This window comes from Cupressus sempervirens, chromosome 4 (assembly GCF_028749045.1).
Source record: "Cupressus sempervirens isolate cs-2001-9-10 chromosome 4, ASM2874904v1, whole genome shotgun sequence".
NCBI lineage: Eukaryota > Viridiplantae > Streptophyta > Pinopsida > Cupressales > Cupressaceae > Cupressus > Cupressus sempervirens.
This window is the reverse complement of record NC_143121.1, coordinates 430630719-430642395: the sequence shown is the minus strand read 5'-3', so window position 1 is coordinate 430642395 and position 11677 is coordinate 430630719.

Here is an 11677-nt window from a genome sequence, read left to right as displayed (position 1 = left end):
TAAAGGTCCATAAAGGTTTTCTTTAAAGGTGTGTATCTTATTATTAGATTTTAGATTTTAAAATAGCTGTTATTATTAAATTTAGGATATTATTTATTCTAAAAGTAAATTGAGAATTGAGGTACATATCTATATGTTATTTATTAATTATGATATTTATGATTGTTAATAAGATTTTAAATAAGATTATATTTCAAAAAAAAACATATTGGTTTTCTCTTAATAGTGAAAATATAATTGATTTTATTTTAATTTAATTTAATTAAAAATATCTATTTTTAGATTATAATTAACTTAAAATAATTATAAAATTTAATAATAAAAATAAAATTGTAAATGATTATTATCAAACAAATGATATAGGAAATAAATTATGGTTCTAATAATTATGAATGGGCACAATTTTATGGCCAAATTAGACTATTGGAACATAAACATAACTAAGTTTATTTGTGAATGAAAATTTGTATCTTTTATGTGTTTCATTTGATGTTTTTGGTTTTATTTCATGATGGTTTTTCCTGTGAGTGTTTAGTTTGCCAACTAGGACATACACCCGAGGGTTTATTTTCATGATTTCTTTTATGATGATTATCTTCTCCAAATTTATGATGAGCTTGTATTTAATTTGAAAGTTGAATTTATGAGTTTTTCTATGTGGTGCATGTATGTTTACTTAGGTTGGGAGAACCAACTTATTTTTAGGTTGCCTATTAAGGAGCCAAGTTTGATCATTATGGGTGTTGTGGTATGGGACACAACTATGTTTTATGTGCTTAAGAGAGGTTGTTTAGGTACATGTTCTTGGGAGTGGCTTACAGTAGGGATCTGGGACCTGAAGTGGTCAATGCTAGGGTAACCTATTGTAAGTTATGTAATAAGTGATAATCTAGTAATTAATATTTTGGGGAAATACACTAAAAAGATAAGTTAGAGATATTTTCCCCGCCTATGCCTTGAGTGCTTGTATAGGCTAAGGATGGGAATGGGATGACAATATGACTGGTTTTCCTTGTCTTTTGAGAGGGTTTATTGGTTCCACATGTGTCACGTTGAGGGCCTAGGGTTTAGAGTAACCAGTCTAAGGTAACTCAATGCTTTAAGGTCCGGGGTCTATTGAGAGATCAATTTAGGGAAACTTAAGTAGTTTGACCATGTGATGACACTCCCTAGTATGTAGCCTAAGTCTCCTCTATAGATTTTTTTGTACCTCTGGTGGTGTACTTATTGTTGGATGTGTTTATTGTAGTTATTTACTTTCATTAGTGATGATTGGTGATTGATGGATGATGTACTTTTGACATGTGGTTCTTGACTTGAGGTGAATATATTTTGTTGACTTTATCTTATGATTCTGGTGATTTTATCTATTCTTGGTTTATGAATGATGTTTTGTTATGCAGTGTTGGTATTGGATTGAGTGTTCATTCTTTTTGGATTAACTTTTCTTCTTGAGTAGTATATTTTACCTTTGAGGTAGTTTTGGGTATTAGGAGTTCCTTACCTAGGAATGTTTTATGATTGATTATTCATATGTGGATCGTTCATTATCTTCCTTGCATGGTAGGAGTGGAAGCCTAACTAGGTAACCATGCGGTCGCGAGGTAGTTTCTTCTTACCATTTGGATCCCCCTCACATTGCCAGTTGTTGGATGTTCATTATAGGAGATGTACCTTTATCATTCTTATTTCTTATCTCAGAGACTTTTTTTTAGTTGATGCATATATGTTATCATGTATTCTAATATATTGTATCTATTCTCACATACCCTACGACATGTGTAGTGGATGTTATTTATTGGTTGTAATTTTATTGTATTAGTTATACTTATGCATTTTCTTATGTGATTATGTGTCTATTATTTCCTTATGATCGAGAGACGTTGTACTTGAAACTTAAACTAATTAATTTAAACCTTCTTAAATGTGACTCAACGTGAAGGAACCCTTGAGGAATTGAAATTGTATTCATAATTTCATATGTGTATGTTCATATTTCTTCTACATTAATGTTATCTTGATGCTATTTAAACTTTAAAAAACAAATTAGCCTAGTAAACTTTGTTACATGTTAGGCTTATTTCTCTTGGGTTCCCGAGTGGGGCGTTACACCAAAATTGAGATGGATTCCTAATACATATTATACCCAAGAAACATGTTGATTGAACTTTTCTATCATGTAATAATTCATGGAATATTATTAGTATTTCAAATAATTTGGAAGTGAATATTTTGATAATTATAATATTATCTCTCATAAGGCTAGAACTATTATCTTGAGAGAACCCTATGAATTTGATGAAATGAAGGGAGGTAATTTCAACAAGTTGAAATATAGAGGATGATGGACTATTCATTATTTTTGAAAATGCTTCCCTAGACATGTATTTACTATTGATAATGTAATGACACCAATATTTTAGTTTGACAGTATATAAGTCCCAATTATAGAAAAGATATCATTGTTATTTATGGGACCCTAATTTATTTTATAGATGATACTTAACACATTAGTATATAAGTCATGAAGCATATATTGAATTTGTGTGATTGTAATACATTTATGAACAAGAATAATAATAAATTTAAAGTTTTATGAATCAAATCAATATAAAAAATTATCTTCCATAATATTAATTTTAACTCCACATTATTCCACAATAATATAATATGCATGTCAAAGAGGGGCTTGGAGCTCTAAGATTGACATTTTTATTAATTAGATGAGCATTATATTTCAATTGCAATAGTAGAGGACAATTCAGTGATCAATGTTGGAAACTTCATCTACATATTTACCAAAAAATGGTTAAAAATAAAGAGTGAGCAGCATGAAGGAGAGCACATGTAAACCTTCAATTTTTAAAAGAGAATAGCTATGATTGTACCTTGCCATTAGGTAGTAAGGATATTTTGTTCAATATTTCATATGTAATATTTGCATGATTTCCAATCGATATGAATTGTTTTCATTTTTATAGTTGCATTCTCTTTTGTGCCTTAGAATCATTTGAAAGATAAATTGTTTTAAAAAGTATTAAAATGCTATAAGAATAAGATAGCCCTCTTAATAGAAATATGAAATAGCATAATTTATAATAGCATTTATTACAATTATATATTGACAACTAGTCTTAAAAAGTATCTGAATATAGTTTTTAATGATAGAATACATCATGAAAATAAAATTACAATTTTATTTTTTTCTTTTAAATTAGTAAAAGATGGAAATGATAACTGATATGCAAATTAGAATCAATGAATGGTTTTTTTATAGGATTATACATAGAATGAGGTAACTAATTAGTTGTTGAGGTTGAGATTAAAAATGCATTTGAATTGATTAATTAGTGAAATCTGGTTGAACCAAATTCCAATAGTCTTTCCTCAATAGGCCCAATGGATTTGCCAGACATCTAACTATGATGGTGAGCTAATTAATATTCTTGTGTGCATAAAGAAAATTATGATACTGTGACTCAACTTTCCTCTTTCCAAGCCTCTGGCCTATGCTTGAGACGGAAGACAACAACACGAATGCAATATGACAAGACAAATGCATACCAAACAAAAATATTCTTACAACTTATGTTACAACTTACAAGAATAGACTAAAGAAGAAGTTGACTTTGAGCCAAGGTCATCATTAAAAGATTAGACTGCACTTGCCACTTCATAAAGATGCAGTGGCACTCACTTGACTTTGAGCTATTTTTCTCATTTTCTAATTAAGAAAATGCAAGAATAGACATAAGCCTTGGCATCATCCACTGCATTCATTGTAAACCAGCCAAGCACACAACATTTTCAGCCCTCACTTCATTCACGACTTGTGGAAAAAATTGTACCTTGTTCAAGAAAATTCTAGATCTCACTTATCTTTTCTACCCTTACTTGAACAATAGCTCAATAATTATGCATCAAGATTACTTCCATCATTTAGTCATGAACATAACCATAAAGATTCCACTTCCACCACTTGTCAAACTTCTCCTGTAAACAAAGTCATGTCATGCAACTAATCTTTTAGTCTTCACATCAGTCACCACCCCTCAAGACAAATTTAAAATGAATCTCTATATTAAACTCCACACACACACACACACACACACACACACACAAAGTATGACAATAATATTTTAAAATATATCATATTTAACATAAAAAACTATAATATGTTGATGGGGACCTATCTAAGGAGGACCCTAAGATGCTTTTTGACTTCCTGGTGGAAGACTAGGTGAATGTCCTCCTCGGGAGGAAAGAGGCCAAGAAATCTTAAGGGCTCCCTCCTTTTTATTTTCATGCTACTAATCTGCTAGTTTACAAACTTTTTTTATTGCAAGGCTGTCACACCTTCATTTTTTTGTCTTTAGTGACTTAAGTTTGTTCACAAGAACTTTGTTTAAAGCCTATAGATACTTTTTTACTAATAGTTTAGACTTCTATTTTTGTTTCAAAAAGCATTATTGGTTAGTTTTGTTTTGTTGGTTCCACTAGTAGTTGACCATTTTATTTACAATGGGTCAACCCCCTACTTTTGGCTACTTATAATTCAAAAACATAACAAACTATAATGTAAATGATTGCATTCATATAAAAATTTAGATAACTTACTTATTTCAAATTAGTTAAACAACTCAATTATAATAATTTAATTAGTTAAAATAGCTTAATAAAATATTAATAATAGTAAGTATTAAAGAAAATAAATTAATCTATTAATATGAATTTTATTTAAATATTTTAAGTAATCATTGTCACATTTCATAATAGAAAATAAATATTTAACTTTATAATAAGAAAAGAAAACAATCATATTTAAGTTTAATTAAATTATTTATTTTTAACAAATAAATAAAAGAAAACTAATTGTTTCTCTTATTTAAATTACTTTTACTTTATTCAAGCTTTTCTCAAACTATGCTAACGTGATTAGAGTTTCATCCTTTTTAAAATCCTAAGGAAACTTTTTATATTTTTTTGTTTCTTAAATCATGATTGCTTTAGTAATTGTTTTATGTAATTAAGAGGAGGGTTTGATAATGTATGAAACATGGAGTACACTAAGTAACAATATGTGATTTTTAAGCCAAAGGCGTACTATACTGGAGTTTTCCAATTCACTTTGTGCATCAACAGTTCACGCTCAAAGTTGAGGCTTGCAAGACGATCAAAACAATTTGACTCATCCAATGCTTTTCCCACATGATCACCTACAACCATTTGTTGAAATTGCATCATTCTAAAGGTTGTCAAAATGTGTAGTAACACTCTACCACATCTGCAAAATGGGGCCTATCCATTTAGCTACCAGGTGGGGTACTCTTTGTTCCCAAATATTATCATCCACTATAATGGAAAAAAATAAAACTTGTCAAATTATTACCTTGAAAACTAGAATAGAGTAAGAGAAATATTGTAGGGAAGTGTTGAATATGGAGCCACATGGATAATGTGATGATGATAATAATTTACCAATCCAAGTCAGCAAGGCAGGCTTTTGTAACAATTTTTTTAATATATAATTCCAACTATTCTTAGTGCAACTGAGTTGAGAAATATTTATATTGCATGACCATGAAATAAAACAACAGTTGAATTCCATGATAATTATCACCCCCCACTCTCCCTTGTTTGTGTTTCACAAACTTTTGTCTATCTTTGTCTTTTCAAGAGAAAATAAGACAAGTAATAAGTAGTAACTACTAACCAATGAATATTTTTTATTTTATGGCTATCAAATTTACCCTTTGGTCTATTATGTCAGATTTAATAGAGTGTTTGTTAGTTGATAGTGATGAAAGGATAGTTTAGCAAGTTCGTACAAAGTTGTACGCAGAGGGCATGTATGGGGATGATACATCCCCTTAACATTTTAGTTGGCACTATCTAGGGTGCTACTTATATGTACCCATTTTCAATGAAAATATAAGTCCTTTAGACTATTTAACACTTGATATGGGTACATATAAATTTCCCTATATCCATTGGCATTTTATTTAGGAATTAGCCATTTCCAAGCTCAAGAAGGCTAACACAACAAATATAAATAAAAACAAAAGCATGTGACTGACAAAAGAAAAAGGAATTCTCAATATGAAATAAAATTAGGGTAAGAATAAATGTTACAACTTATAAGAAAAGACATAAGCATGTGTAGGCATGACTTGATTTTGATCTAATTTTCTCTTTTCAAGCCTCAATGCAGTCATTGTTCAATCTTTGCATCATCCACCTACCACTACATAAAGTATTCATTCTTATTTTTCTCTTTGTGCTTCCTTGTCAAAACTTGTCATGTAACAAATTCAAGCCTTACATTTCAATGTGCCAAACCCCACCCCTGAGTCATAACATGCAACATTTTCAGCCCTCACTTCATTGGTGACTTGTGTAGAAAATTAGAGTTCAAACAAAGACATGTGAAATTGCATCCCCAAGTTGCACAACTTTCTCCTCCTTTCAAACAACTCACCTCTCATTTCTACCCTTCTTTGATCGACTTCCACAAAAAACCACAATTTTAGTTGCCAACCTAACCATAAAGGTTCCATTTCCACCACTAGTTGCCAAATTTTTGGTTTAATTTATCTAAAAATGTAGAAGTTGTCCATTTAGGGTCCAGCGAGAATATGAGTGGAATAAACATATGTTAATTCTTAAATTTTTGAATTATCTGTTTGGGTGCACCAAATCATAATTGTGAATAGGAATACATATTTCAATTTTGGCCTAAAATGAGCATTTGCCATTCCAACTAAATAGATGGAATTGAAATACATATTCCTATTCTACTTTTATTTATTTTAGAAAACATAAATTTTTGGATGCATGAATTCCCCATAAAATTTTGACTAAATGAAACAAGAATAGGAATATGTATCCCCATTTTCTATTCTAGAATAACAATTCCAATTACATTCTATTCCCGCAGCTTCCAAATGGTATTGAAAACAATGTCAACTCTTGCTTTTAAATTTTTTGTGCACCTCATCTTCAATCTTCACATCATTCATCACTTTTGGAGAAAATTTTAAAACGAATCTTATTACTTGCAATGGATATGTCATAGATGTATGGAAGATTAGTTAAGTATTTTTTTTTGTTTTTGATCTCTCCCTCTGATCCTCTCTAGATCTCTTTATCTCTTTAATAATCTATCTCACCATATATATTTATTTCTATTGTATCCTCTCTATCTCTCCCTCTTTATGTCTCTCTATATATCTCCCTAGATGTATTACTATCTTTCTATCTATTTATAATTTTCCCTCCCATCTTCTCTTGCTATATTAATATCTATCGATATCTTCCTCTCTCTCATCCCTATTTAGACAAATCTTCCTCACTATCTATCCACCATTTTCCATTACCCCATTTCATATACATTTAAATCTCTACATATCCATTTCCCCTCCACCATTCTCTCTATGTGTGTGTGTGTATATATAGTTATAGTTATAGTTATCTCTCCATCTCTAATATATCTTGCCGATTTAGATGGTCATATATCTTTATTTTTCTCTTCACATAAATCTACATGTCTCTCTTTCTCTCTCCCTCCATTATCTCCCCTATTTTTTTTGTTTCCCACTCTTTATCTATCACAATCTTCATATCTATTTGTACATATGCACTTATCTATGTTACATGTCTCTCTATCTATCTATATACTTTTGCCTCCCTCCTCCTCTCCCTATATATATCCTTATCTTTTTATCTCTCGCTTAATTCATCTCTCTATTTTTAAAATTTTATTTCAAGCTTGAAAGTATTAAATGATATCTTCTTATTATTCATCTAACACAAGTAGTTTATTTGTCATAATTGAGTTAAACCTAACTATTGTAGTATTGAAAATTTATAGAAATTCCAAATTGATCACCTTACCAAAGAAGAAATACCAACATAACTACAACAAGAGTTGAAATATCTATTTATCAAAAGTTATTCATCATTGACAATTGTTCTATTGAATCAATTTTAATACTTTATATAAAAATCACAATTGATCACCAAGATTAAGAATAACAGTCAATAGTGAGATTAGTTTCTTTTACTAATAAGTTTTCAAAGAAAATCATCCTCTAAATAACGAAAAATGTAATCTATTTTGATAGGGGTGTAATTATAACATTTGATTTAAACATATGGGATACCTCATCTAGTGAGACAATAGGAAAAATAGGAATGTGAATGATATTATTTCTAATTGCCCATATTGAAGAGTCAAAAAAGATCTACTCCCCACTTTGCATCTTTTGGCTATCCTAGAATACATTAACTCCTAGATTTTCTACTGAAGCATTGATGATATCTACAAATATTCTTTTGAAGGGATTCACAAAAAAGAATTAGACAATATCATTCTTCATTAATGAAGAAGACTTTTTTTGTGTGAAGTATTATATATTATGGGTCAAAGAGCTTGACACAAATACTACAAAGTTAAATCATGATAGCAATATCATAGTCTTATATTTTAAATGACACTTGAAGCTCATGGTTGAGCCTCATGTGTCATAGGCACCCTAGAGAACATTGTAACTAGAGATTACATTTTGTCTAGTTTTACAAAGTATAGTTTGGATTCCTACAATGAAGATTATACAATGTACTTCTTTGTTATCTTGTGAGTAATTATGTAGACTGAAACCTAGTAGACATAGAGTGCATTCTTTAAGTCTCAAAAAAAGAGAAGAGAAGGGTTATCCTTTTAGTAGATGGTAAAAGAAATTCCAAGATTACGTGTCTATTATTAGTGGCCATATTATACTATACTATAGTTGTGTTGTGTGTTAATTATGACCACATGGAGGATTTTACAAAGTTGAAAGAGGTGGGTGTGAATGCTATTGGTTGCTTTGTAAATTGCAATTGATTGATGAGAAAAATATTTTTAAATTTTTAGGAGTAAGGGGAAGGAGAGTTGAGCATACAAGTGAGATATCCCAACTCTGAATGATTTCTAACTAGTGGAATCCAAAGAAGTACTATTAGGAAAGCAACTAACTCTTGAATGACAAAAGCACTACCAATTTGTAAAGGATTTTAATGAAAATTTTCTATGTGTTGAAATATTTTTGGAAAGATTTCATCGTAAATTAGAATGTGTTACATTTCTTTTAACAAAAAAATTATTGTAATTGATGAGTCATGAATTGGTGCACGAGCACCTAGGCTTATTCCTCAATTTTTTTCAATTTTGTCTTGTAATGAACTTAGCCAAGTTAGTGATGTTGTTTTGACTTTAGAAGGTCCTGTTTGTGTGTTTTTAGGTGGATAGACTAATATCAATCCAACTTAGTTGATTGTTGTTTTAAATGTTGTTATTTCTAGATTAGGCCTAAAGTGGGAAATGTTGGTCTAAAAGCTTTTGAGGCTTGGGAAATGGTAGATATATGCATAACATAGTTCCTAGGACATTTACATCATTTTAGGTTGATTTGAGACCCTTGGAATAGTTATAGAAAAAATATGTAAGTGTTGTCACAATGTTGCTTGACAACATTTTCCAATTTTTGAAAATTGCATGACAACAAACAACAATATTGGATTCTCTTCGGGGCATCATTATGGATAGTTTCCATAATGGCATAAAATCAAGTGGAATAGAGCTACAAAAACTATTTTGGAGTGATAGTCTATTGGTCTTAGTTTGGTTTTGACAATTGAGTGTCAACACACTTAACCAATTTTTATGTTGAAGCTGAGTACACTACACATGCCGAGCTATAGTATGTGTTGAGTCAAAAATATAGTACGTGCTAAGTGAACTTCAAGTGTCGAGCATGATACATGTGCCAAGTGACTTTAGGTACCAAGTGACTTTAGGTGCCAAGTGATCTATATGTGTTGAGTCACAGTTGATGCCGAGCAAGACAAAATTATTACTACATATGCCAAGCAAGCTAGAAACCTATATGTGCTGAGCATCAGCAAATTAGTATGTGTTGAGTATCATAGAATCAGCATAGCAATTTTTGCCTTCACAAAATTAGGTGTAAATTGTTTTAGGATGAGTCATGAAGGATCTAAAAGATAAGATTGAATATTTTTCCTTAGCTATGCAATTAGCATGTAGCCAATAAGAAAAATGGAGAATGCATGCAACCAATAGGAAAAGTGTAAGGATTTGGGTGGGAAAACAAGTTCATGGATTCATTCCTAACCCTAAGTCTTTGAAGCCTTTATAAGAGGGTAAAGACCCCATGATTTGAAGTTTTTGAGTTGATGAAAAAGAAAAATTGAGTGAATTGCATAACAGGGCAATAGCAGGGGTGTTAAGACTTAGAGATTTGATTAGCATTGCAGATTACAGTTGGTTAGAATAGAGAAAGGGTGATGCAAAAACATTAGATCATAGAGGATAAAATTAGAGTGAGAAAATCAAGAGCCTAAAATCAGCAATCAAGGATTGTACACTATCAAGTTTATTCAGTCTAATACTTTCTAGCAATTGTATTAGGAAGGAAAATCCTATATTGATAGGTTAGCTTAAGAGCTATGTTGTAGAACCTTTAACAAGGTGATAAATCCTTTTATAGGGTAACAATTCAAGTAAGTGTTTGTAAAATCCTTTGAATAGGTTACTATTGATACAGGCAAAGCCTTTAATAGGGCAGGCCTCTAATAGGGTAGACCATCAGAAGTGGTCAAACAATATTGCTGCAATGATAATTTGTGGGTATCATCCCCACCCCAATTTTACCTTCTCATTTATGGAGGGTTTCTGGGTGATCAAAATTTGGTGTTATGTGTGTTGATGCATGTCTTTATTTTATGGTTATCTAATATGATTAAATGCATGCAATTTATTTTTAGTTAAAAGTTTTTATGGTAAAAGTGTGTTACTTCTAATTTACCCCTCCTCTCAAAAGTAATCTTCCCATTTGTAAATTCCAACAATTGGTATCAGAGCAAGGTTCTCACAAGGAGAAGCATTTTAGCTTAGAGAAAAGATCTAAAGATGGAAGTCTAAAAACTTGGGAATGTCATAGAGAATTAGGTGATTGACATACACCTTGCTCTACACAACCTAGAGGAAGCCATAGAAGAATTGAGAAAATCCTTAAAGAGAAGAAAGGATATTTCCATAGCTGAAAATGACACACAATAAAAGGACATTGATATCACAAAAGTGTTTGCCAAAGGAGATACTCAAGAGTTTGATGCAGTAGTAATAGATTTGATGGAGAAGAATAGAGCTCAAGCAGAAGAGATTAGGTCTCTCAAAATTGAGCAAGAGTCACAAGCCATGATGTCGTGTGAGATCACTAAACAAAAGAAAAGAGCCATTGAAGATAGGGCTATGATTGAGGATGATAAGAGAAACCTTGCCAACAGACTAGAAGAAAAGTCAATAGATCTTGCAAGAATCTCCAACATGTAGCTAGACACCCTCAGCCAAGTGATGAATGCTCATTATGAGCTAAATGTCAAGGACATTGAGATCTCAACACTAAAAATGAAAAATGAACAACTGTAGAATGATTTGAGAAGAGAGAAAGAGATAGCAAAGAACTTCTACAAATCAAGTGAAGCCATCAAGCACTTTGAACAACTGCTAAAATCACCAAGATCTAGTAATGACACTTCAAGACTAGGTTTCTCTAGCACTGAAGAATGAGATTCATGAAAGAGTGTAGACGAAAGAAGTGACAAAGGTAAGGAC